Source organism: Vollenhovia emeryi, unplaced genomic scaffold (assembly GCF_000949405.1).
Source record: "Vollenhovia emeryi isolate VEMERY1.0 unplaced genomic scaffold, V.emery_V1.0 DF939515.1, whole genome shotgun sequence".
NCBI lineage: Eukaryota > Metazoa > Arthropoda > Insecta > Hymenoptera > Formicidae > Vollenhovia > Vollenhovia emeryi.
The window spans coordinates 1-9,649 of NW_011966851.1; the positions used below are offsets into that span (position 1 = coordinate 1).

Consider the following 9,649-nt stretch of genomic DNA (forward strand, 5'->3'; position numbering starts at 1 on the left):
GTTTAAATATATTTTTGTAGGCAAGCGCTCGCCGCTTAAGTGCGCTTATATAGTTGAACCAGTTGAACAGGGGTTCGGCAAAACAGCCAAGTTTTGGTACCGGTCTTGTGCACATGCCGTGCACGTGCCGGTGTTGCTGCGTGTCTCCACGTGTCTCGTGTCCACGTATCTGCATACTCGACGACCACAACACAGGTAATTCTGCTTTTCCTTTTTTTATATAATATTCTAGCGAACGACAAAGTTTAAACATATTTTTGTAGGCAAGTGCTCGCCGCTTAAGTGCGCTTATAGTTGAACAGAGGTTCGGCTATTTCCTCAGAACGCAGTGTCACAGGGAATATTTTGTCGAAGTTAATTTCTAATACTCTTGCCAAACAAATAAGTTGGAGTGGATCGGAAAGCGATAAATTGAAATTTTGTGACACCAAATTATGTGAAGTTGTATTTGGTAAGTTGTGATCTTAATTTTTTAATTTATAACAAATCCCATTCCACTTGCATGAAGTTATTTCTTTTGTATCCGTATGATATAAAATATACAGGGTGTACGAAAAAGGTCGGAACCCTTGAATATTTCGGAAAATATAAGGTTTTTTCAAAAATGTGTCGGACATAAGTTTTATGGTTTCGAAAGGGCTATAAAATGGTACCATTGGTTTGACCTTGCATAGTCGTTTTGAAGGTCACTTGAAGGTCACCATTAATTTCTTAAATTAGATACCCTATTTTTTATTACACATTTTTATATCTTACCTCGAGAACTTTCCAAAACGCTATAATAAAGTATTTTTTATTAAGAACTTTTTGAATTATTAAGGTTTGAAAGTTCCAATATTTTGATATAAATTACAAAATATCTTGTAAAATATTCAATTTTTTATCATATTACCTTAATACTTTTTTGAACAAAATAATGAGACAAATCAACCGGTGTAAAGAAAACACAATTTTGTAACAAGTAATAAAATAATTTTTTTTAAACAATTTTATGTTTTCTTTACACCGTTTGATTTGTCTCATTACTCTGTTCAAAAAAGTATTAAGGTAATATGATAAAAAATGAATATTTTACGAGATATTTTGTAATTTATGTCAAAATATTGAAACTTTCAAATCTTAATAATTCAAAAAGTTCTTAATAAAAAATTCTCTATTATAGCGTTTTGGAAAGCTCTCGAGGTAAGCTATAAGAATATGTAATAAAAAATAGGGTGTTTAATATAAGAAATTAATGGTGACCTTCAAGTGACCTTCAAAACGAATATGCAAGGTCAAATCAATGGTACCATCTTATAGCCATTTCGAAACCATAAAACTGATGTCCGACACATTTTTGAAAAACCTTATATTTTCGGAAATATTCAAGGGTTCCGACCTTATTCGTACACCCTGTATATTAGTGTGTTTCTTTTGTTGATAATATTATTTTAATCGTCTTTATGTGCAGGTGCAGTTAAATTGCGTTTTCCTTCGAGTTTTTTAACTGACACTGAGGCAAAAATTAAGCGTTGGTTCCAAACTGCCAATGGAAGAAAAGCTGATTCTCAAAGTTATTCTAAAGTATAACTTGTTTGTAAGACTCATTCCCACTAAGTGCGACGCGTAATATGTTCAGTAAAATTACGCATAGATTTTATTTTTTATGTTAGATGGTAATGTAGGGCTTATATAAAACATTGAAGCCCAATTAGTCAAACATTGTGATTATTACACATAATTATATGTATATATATAATTAATAATTATATTATTGTTGCAGTTCAAAAGTCATTTTCGCGTTGCAAGACCAACAGCTTATAAAATAATTGAAATTTATGAACATTCCAAATTCTATCCATTTGATCGGAGTAACGGAGGTAGTGAACCTACTACCGCAGAATTGGATATTTTATCTTTTTTGTGGTAAGTTGCTATTTATTTGTACTGAACTACTACTCATAATTTCTGTGTTAATAGTAATTATTGAACACTCCATAGGTTTGCTGGGAATAAAGTCTGCCTTAGAGATGTGTCGCAAAGATTTGGAGTATGTCATGCAACAACTTTCAGGCAGAATAACCGAGTGCTTAATTTTTTAATTGACATGGCTCCAAAGATCATAAAATTTGGAGACAACGAAGTTTCTGCAAACGAGTTCTTACAAGTATGTTGATCTAAAAATTATTAATATTTTTTGTAATATATGTATATATGTTGTGACGTGGCGGATCAGCTGCCGCGTGCCAGCTCCCCGCTGCCGTCCCAAGGCGCGGTGTCGGTCCGCCCGGGAACAGAGGATCCGCGCGAGGCCGTAGGGAAACCTCCCGGGGTCGCAAACACACCTTTTTTTTGACTGCCCGCTTACCCGAGACTTTTCTTTTTGTATCGCGCCCTTGGAGCGTCACCGAGCCGACCGAATCATCCCCGAAGATCAGCTGACAGCGGAGCCGAGAGTCGAGCACGGGAGGAGAAAAGGGGGGAGCAGAGGGGCGAGAGCGCGGAGGCCAGCGAGCGGCGGCCGCGGGGAAGCCGAGGGGCCAGGCGGAGAGCGGGGCGAGTCGAGAGGCGCGGGCAAGGGACGCCGCCGGACGATGACCGCCGAGGGGTCGAGCCGCCCTGGAGCTTGGAGCCCGAGCACGCGGAGTCGCCCCTGAGGGGCGAGAGACAAGGCGCCGGCCGGACAGGGAGCCGAGGGGCGAGCACGGGCTGAGGTCCCCGGAGGGGCGGCCGGATCGGCGGAGCCGAAGGACCGGCGCGCCGGAGAGCGGGCCCAGGATCGACCGCCCCGACCCTGCGAGCCGCGCGGGGCGACTTTCGCGCCCGGAAAAACGCGGACAGCGATCGCGCCCCTGCGGACCCGGCGACATGCCGGGCGAGCGACCAGATTGGCGGATCCGCGGCGCCGCTATCTCGCGCAGCCCTTTTCGCGATCGGAACGAGCGATCGGGTGATCGACCCGCTCGCGCCGGATCTTCCGCTTTCGTTCGCGGATCCTCGTGTCGACAACTTCGCGTCGGAGAACGCGTGCCGAGCCGGCGCACAGTGGGGTTTTTTCCCGAAAACGTGGACAAAATATCAAATGTACTTCGATTTGCTTGAAAATTGGTATACTCCCGTTTTTTGGATCATTGATTAAGAATCTGATGTGTAAATTTCAATAAACAAAATGGCCGATGCGATATAATGAAAATTAAGTAGAAAATTAATTTAATTTTGTAGAAGGTTGAGGCGTGTGTAAATTACAAATAAATTTTAGTATCGATTATAGGACATTACTATATATTTAAGAAATGAATGTAGGTATAACAATACTATTAATAATAATATTATTCATCCGCTGAGTCGCTGTAATCATCGCTACTGCTTTGAGTATTTGATTCATTTATGTCTTGCCGTGAAATCCTCGGGCAGCATAAAAGTTGTATTGCTTCTTCAGAAAATTTTTTCAATTTTTTTTAGGCAATTTTCTAATACTGCTTACATATATATCCGAGGATACTAACAACCAGTTAAAGATATCTTCTAAATTTTTTTGCCTCGAACACTTTCTTGCGAAATTCTCGCGATATCTTTTAAAATCTTTATTTCGGGATTCTTGTGCTTCTTCTGATAATTGTCCGATCGGTAACAGGAAATATGAAATAATCACAGAACCGTGCATTAATAATTTGTGGACCGTGGTCGGCATGTAATACCATGGATATTTAGCTACAAATTCACGCGCGGTTTGTATAGCATATTCTTCAAATTTGACCGTATCAATGTCGTATCCACTTGAAATTGCTTGTAAAATTACATAAAATCTTTTTATTATCGTCTCGTCTAATCCCGTTATCTCAGCAACCGTAGTCGAAGCCTCAAAAAAACGTCGCGCCGTATTTCCATCATTAGTATTTCCAAAACCTTGTTTCGGGTGATCGACAATAAGCCCTAATTTCATTTTTAGTCCTTTTTGAATATTTGCTTTCCGTTCAGCGACTATATTTTTTTCTTCTTTCTCGCGTACTTGCCATTTCTTAATGGTCAATTTATATGATAAATGCAGTAAACATTCATACATTCGAATCCATGCATGCAAAATTGATATTCCAAATCGTAAATTTGATTCGTTTATTTTTCTACCCAATATCTTGTCAATGTTGTTGAAATCTTTTGAAGTAGCTTCACATAGGTAGCATCGTTGGGTAGAAGTCGTTGATGAAATTGCGTTGCACACTTTCCCATCTATCATGGTAAACAACATTTTATATTGCACGGTAATTACTTTTCCATTTATTACATTTGTTAAAGGTTCGAGTACAGTAATTTGATCTTCGATATGTTTTACTTCGTTGACCGTTGATTCGACAGTTTCTTTACAAAATTGTATTTTTATAGGTCGACAAAATCTAGGAGATGAGGGTCTTGGATTTTTCCACAATACATATTTTTCCTCCGAATTTTCGTCGCCAGATATAAGTTGTAATGGAACTAGTGATGTCAGAAATATACTTTCATCTGAGTATTTGCAATTATCAAATTTTTGTTTGTATTCACTCTGTCCTGAACTTCCATCACATCCCCACTTACAAATTAATTGAATATTGATCAATTTTTCTTGAGGCAATACTTGAATAACTTCTGACTGGGCTAACAAAAGGCGTTCACACGTATGGTCCAATAAACTCTGTACTTTAACTTCTGCAATCGTTTCCGTAATAGTCATAGATGTACGAGGTGGGTAACATCGTTTCTTTTCCTTTCAAACTGCTTCATATGTAGGAAATAATTTGCAGTTATTATTCTTTGCTGCCGATCTTATAACATTATATTACTTTCTTGTAAGTTTCCCTTCCACCATAACAGAGAGTGCTTCGCTTGCAGACATTGTCGTTTCATGGCTCGTTGTATATGCTTGTATGTACTTCGTAGCTCTTGTAGGACTCGTTGTCGTTACTTCTTTTACAAGTTTCGCTGCGTTTATTTGCCCTGAAGATCTTAAACTCATTTGAGCCGCATACGTTAATTCTTGCATAGGCGTTGTTTTTCGAATAATTGAGGTTTTCCTTCTTTTCGATCGTTCGGAGCAACTATTAAAATCCATTGAAGGACGACCCTTGATTATTTTTGTTCCAACATTGCCACATAGTGGAATTGATACTGCACCGCTGAGCCAACAATCTTTTTTTTTTCGAAAAAAATCGATATTTCTTGAAGAATATTGCCACTTTTTATTCAGTTTTGAAAAAAGAGTTGATAAAAATGGTCTTAAACTCGAACGAATCGTTACAGAGCTCTTTATTTTGTCTGACAATTGTTGTTCCAAATATAGAATTTTATCTTTAAAATCCTTGTTCAGGCATGACTGTAGCATGACGAATATTTCCATCCGTGTTAATATTACTGATTCATCGTCAGAACCTGAATTATACACAGGAAAAAGTAATCTTACAAAAATTATATAAAACATGTGTTGCGAGACAACTCTAAGGTTTTCTAACAATTGATTAACTGAAAAATAGTCATATCGATACAAACATCGAGCTAAGATCGGTTTTGTTTATATTATGTGTAATGTTATATGTCTTTGTTGTCATGAAACTGTAAAAAAACACGTCGTCTATTTGCTCTCACCGCTCTCGCTCGATAGACCGCTTAAGCACAGCGGAGCGCGCTTAAAAAATTCTCGTAAAGCAAGGCTAGCAAATATTAGCAGCTAATTCTTTCATAATTTGACACATGATAGTTTAAACAAAAATTCTGTTTGCGAAATCAAGCGGAATGTCGTGGATAATGCAACTTTTAGGTTAGTTAACAAATTTTTCTTCCGAAATTTGAACATTTTTTCTCGTTACTACAAATACGCGCTGTTCTAAGACACTAATGAAAATTATAAAATGTTATCTATAGAGTAAAATATTGTACGTACTTCCAGGAAGAGAATCCATTTTGCCAAGTTTTCTTATCAGTGATAACAAAAAAGTTATACCCTTTACAATACTGCGGTATTTCGTGGCAAAACATCGGTCAATACGTGCGACATCTATGAAGCGCAACTTTGAACTAAAGTTCTGAGAAAGTTACAGAACGTAAAGGCATGGGCTCAACGGCATTTCACGCAGAATTTACATCTCTACCCAGACCAATAGTCAAAATTTCATTTATCCGAAATTCGTATTTTGAATTTTGTCCACGTTTTCGGGAAAAAACCCCACTGTGCGGCGAGCAGAGTGCCGGGCACGTGTCCAGCCCGTGATCGAGAGGCCGAGGAGCCGAGTGCCGACCGGGACCGCGCCGTGGAACTCCAGGAGGCGTGCCGGTGAGGTGGCCCTCGAAGGGAGAATTACTTATGTGAAAGCCGCGTGCATCCGAGGGGGTTAGCTCGCGTTCTGGCACCGCGCCGCGTTCGTTTAGTGTTTCGGGCTATCGGGCGTCCGCTCCCAGGGGGAGTCGGAACCGGCCATTTCGTGTCGCGAGCGGATCGGCGGTGCCAAGCGCGGGAGCTCCCAGGGGACGGCCGTGGGCTTATCGGGCGGACGTAGCGGGCGGGTATCGGTTGTTGCGACCTCGGAGGGGAGAGTAGAGCGGACGCCCCGTGCGCCGTTGTTCGGGCGGGCGCCGTTGGACCCGCACCGGGAAATTCTCTCGCGGCGGACCGGCCCGCCGGGTGTCGGCCGCGGGCCGCGTGTCGCGAGCGTGAGCGGCCTCCCGCGAGGAGGCTCGCGAGGCCGACGGATCGCGCATTCGCCTCAGCGGAGGCCCCTGGCCTATTCTCTTTGCCGTTTGGTTGTATCCGATCTATTAAACCGCCTACATTATTCTCTTAACCCGAGTCGAGATCATTTTGTGTGCTAGTCTAAGTGTGTGCGTGTATTGCGCCCCGTCCCGACGTCCCGTTCCCGCGGGCCCGTAGTTACGGGATCCTGCCACTCTGCCGACGGTGGCGAGCAGCCGGCCCTTGTCGCGTCGAGGAGGCGGATTCGCGGTGCGCGTCGAGCGGATCGACGCCGCCGTTCCCGTACGAGGAGTCGTCTCGCGGTAGATATTCGACGCTGCCCGCGGGCGCGTCTGGCGCCCAACCTTGCCTTCGGTCGCTGCTTCCGTTCAGGTGATCGGCCCGGGACGGCGACGGCCGCGTATCGGCCACCGGAGCCGCCTCTTTCTTCGTCGCGCCCAGCGAACGTTGAAAAACGCGTGACAAGAATTTGGCGCCCAACGTGGGGCCCACGTAAATTAACGGCGATATCGGGCCCGTGACTTTCGCGTGAGCGGAGGACGACGGGACGTGAGCGCATGTTGCATGGGTGAAGGGAGTAGTGGATTATAGAAGGGGCCGTCAAATTGACGGTATCGAGATTTGAATCTGTGGAAACCTTCTTCCAACGGTGCCCTCGGAATTTCGAACCGAGCGACCGCCGTTTGTTTGTCGGGTGGGCAAAACAAGTGTTAGCCGCGCGATCACGCGAGTGTACCCTGCGCGTGCCGGGATTGTGTCGGTCCGGGCGGTGGCCGGATCAAAACAGACCGCGCGCCGGTAAGACTTTCCCCGCGTTCCGCGACGGGCCGAGCGGATGAGTGGCTCTGGGTCGGACGACGAGTGGGTTTTCACGGCCGACCGGGACCAGCTCCAGGAGGAGCTACGGAAGCGTAGCCTATCGGTGGACGGGTCGGACTCGGTACTCGCGTTACGGCTCCTGCGTAGGGTGCGGACAGGCCGGACTACGTATAACGACGGGGAGGGTGCGAACGGGATGTCGAACACCGAGCATCTCGAGCTCCCCGCGGGCGGGGTGCCGCGGCCCGATAGCCCGTCGGGGCACGCGGATCCACCGGGGCAAACGGAATTTCCGCTGTACACGCCGGGGCCGGTCGCCCCTGCCGCCGCCCGACGTAGTTCCGCTAGCGACGCCTATAATACCATGAGAAAGTGGAATCTCCACTTTTCGGGAGCGCGCGGGGAGGACGGGGAAACCTTTTTGTTGCGCATCGAGGAGGGCCGCGGTATCATCCCCGTCTCCGACGCCGACTTGTTTCAGTGCCTGCCGTTCTTTCTTACGGGTATGGCGCTGAGCTGGTACCGGACCAAGCGTGATCGCTTCAATACGTGGCTCGCCTTCAAAGCGGCGTGGCGGACGCGCTTTGGAAATCCGGACTTCCAGTTCGCGTTGCGGGACGAGATAATGAAGCGCACGCAGGGCGAGGGCGTGCCCGTCGCCGATTACTTTACGTGTATGAACACGCTTTTTTTTTAATCGGCTGTCCCCGCCGTGGAGCGAGGAGGAGAAGGTGGGGTACCCGCTTCGCCACATGCTGCCTCGCCTACAAGACCGCGTGAGCCGCGAAAACGCGACCGATCTCGACACGCTGGAACTCCTGGCCGTACGGGCCGAGAGCCGGTACAGCGCGGCGCTGAGCTATCGTCCGCCGCCCCTGCCGGAGAAATCTCTCTTCCCCGATCTCGCGTATAGACCGCCGAAGGGGCGCGCGGGGGGGGGGTGCCGGGGTCGTGGCCGCGTTGCAGGTGTCGGGCGCGAACGAACCAGGCGCCGGTGTCCCCGCGCGGGGCGGCAGGGGGAAGGGAAGGGGGTCCCGCGAGACGAGCGCCGGGACGCCCGCCGGTGCCGCCGCGGACGCCGCGACCGAGGGCGCAGGGGGCGCGCGCGCGAAAGCCCGGAAGTGCTGGAACTGCGACGCGGAAGGGCACTTCGCCCGGGATTGCCCCGAGGAGGAGCGGATCCATTGTTATCGGTGCGGCCGCGTCGATGTAACCGTACGGACATGCCCCAAGTGCGCGGGAAACGAGTGAGGGAGTCGAGAGCCGGGGGCAAGTCGACTCCTTCGCTTCCAGCCCCCGCCGATGCCTCCCCGCGCGGGGAGGCCCCGGATACGACACCGGCGGTCGTGTACAGCGCCTTCGGCGCGGAGGGCCCGGCGCCGCTCGCGTTTCTCCGGATAGATCTTGCCGGGCGGGAAGTGCGCGGGCTAGTGGACTCCGGATCGAGCCGCACTTTCGTTGGGCCCGAAATCATGAGGTGGCTCCGAGCGGCGGGATGGAGCTTCGCCCCGACCACGGGGCAGCGTGTGACCACCGCGACCAACCAGACCACGCGGGTGAGGGGGGAGGTGGAGGCCCCCGTGACAGTGGAAGGGCGCACGCGAGGGATGCGCGTGCACGCGCCGCAAGCAGGGCGGGAGTGAGAGCGGCCAAGCTTGGCCGGCTCCTCCCCAACCTTGGCGGCCCGGACGGCAAGGTGCGTCGGCTGTACGCCAATACGGTTAAGTCCGTGGCGCTCTACGGGGCCCCAGTTTGGGCCCCAAAACTCGCGGCATCGCGGCGCGCGCGCGCTCAGATGGCGCGTGCGTTTCGCCCGATAGCCGCGAGGATCTGTAGGGCGTACCGGACCGTGGCGTACAACGCGGCGGCGGTGATCGCTGGTCTCCCCCCGATGGAGTACGCGGCGGAGGAACATAGTAACATGTTCCTCAAAAGCCGCGACTCCGAGGGGAGACCCATAAGATGGTCGGCGACTCACCGTGCTCGGCAGAGACTCCGGCACCGGCGACGCACAATCGCCATGTGGCGAGAGGCGCTCTTAGCCTCGGGGAACAACACCCCAGGGCTGCGCGTCGTCGGGGCAATCGGGCCCCTCCTTGACCAGTGGGTCGACAGGGGATGGGGTGGGCTGTC

The 9,649-nt window shown here is 48.4% G+C and overlaps 1 protein-coding gene and 1 long non-coding RNA gene across 3 annotated transcripts in view; both read left to right on the top strand.

The window, feature by feature from the left end:
- The first annotated feature begins 53 nt into the window (after positions 1-53).
- Positions 54-1,725, top strand: LOC105557344. Its single transcript, XR_001008593.1, has 3 exons — positions 54-195; positions 264-451; positions 1,451-1,725. It is a non-coding gene; the product is annotated as an uncharacterized LOC105557344 (long non-coding RNA).
- Positions 1,726-1,727: 2 nt separating this feature from the next.
- LOC105557347 (putative nuclease HARBI1) overlaps positions 1,728-9,649 on the top strand; it is a 17,009-nt gene continuing 9,087 nt past the window's right edge. For both annotated transcript variants that reach the window (XM_012004561.1, XM_012004562.1), the window contains exons 1-2: positions 1,728-1,905; positions 1,981-2,052. The gene's annotated coding sequence lies outside the window, so the exon portion shown is untranslated. The remainder of the gene's footprint in view (positions 1,906-1,980; positions 2,053-9,649) is intronic.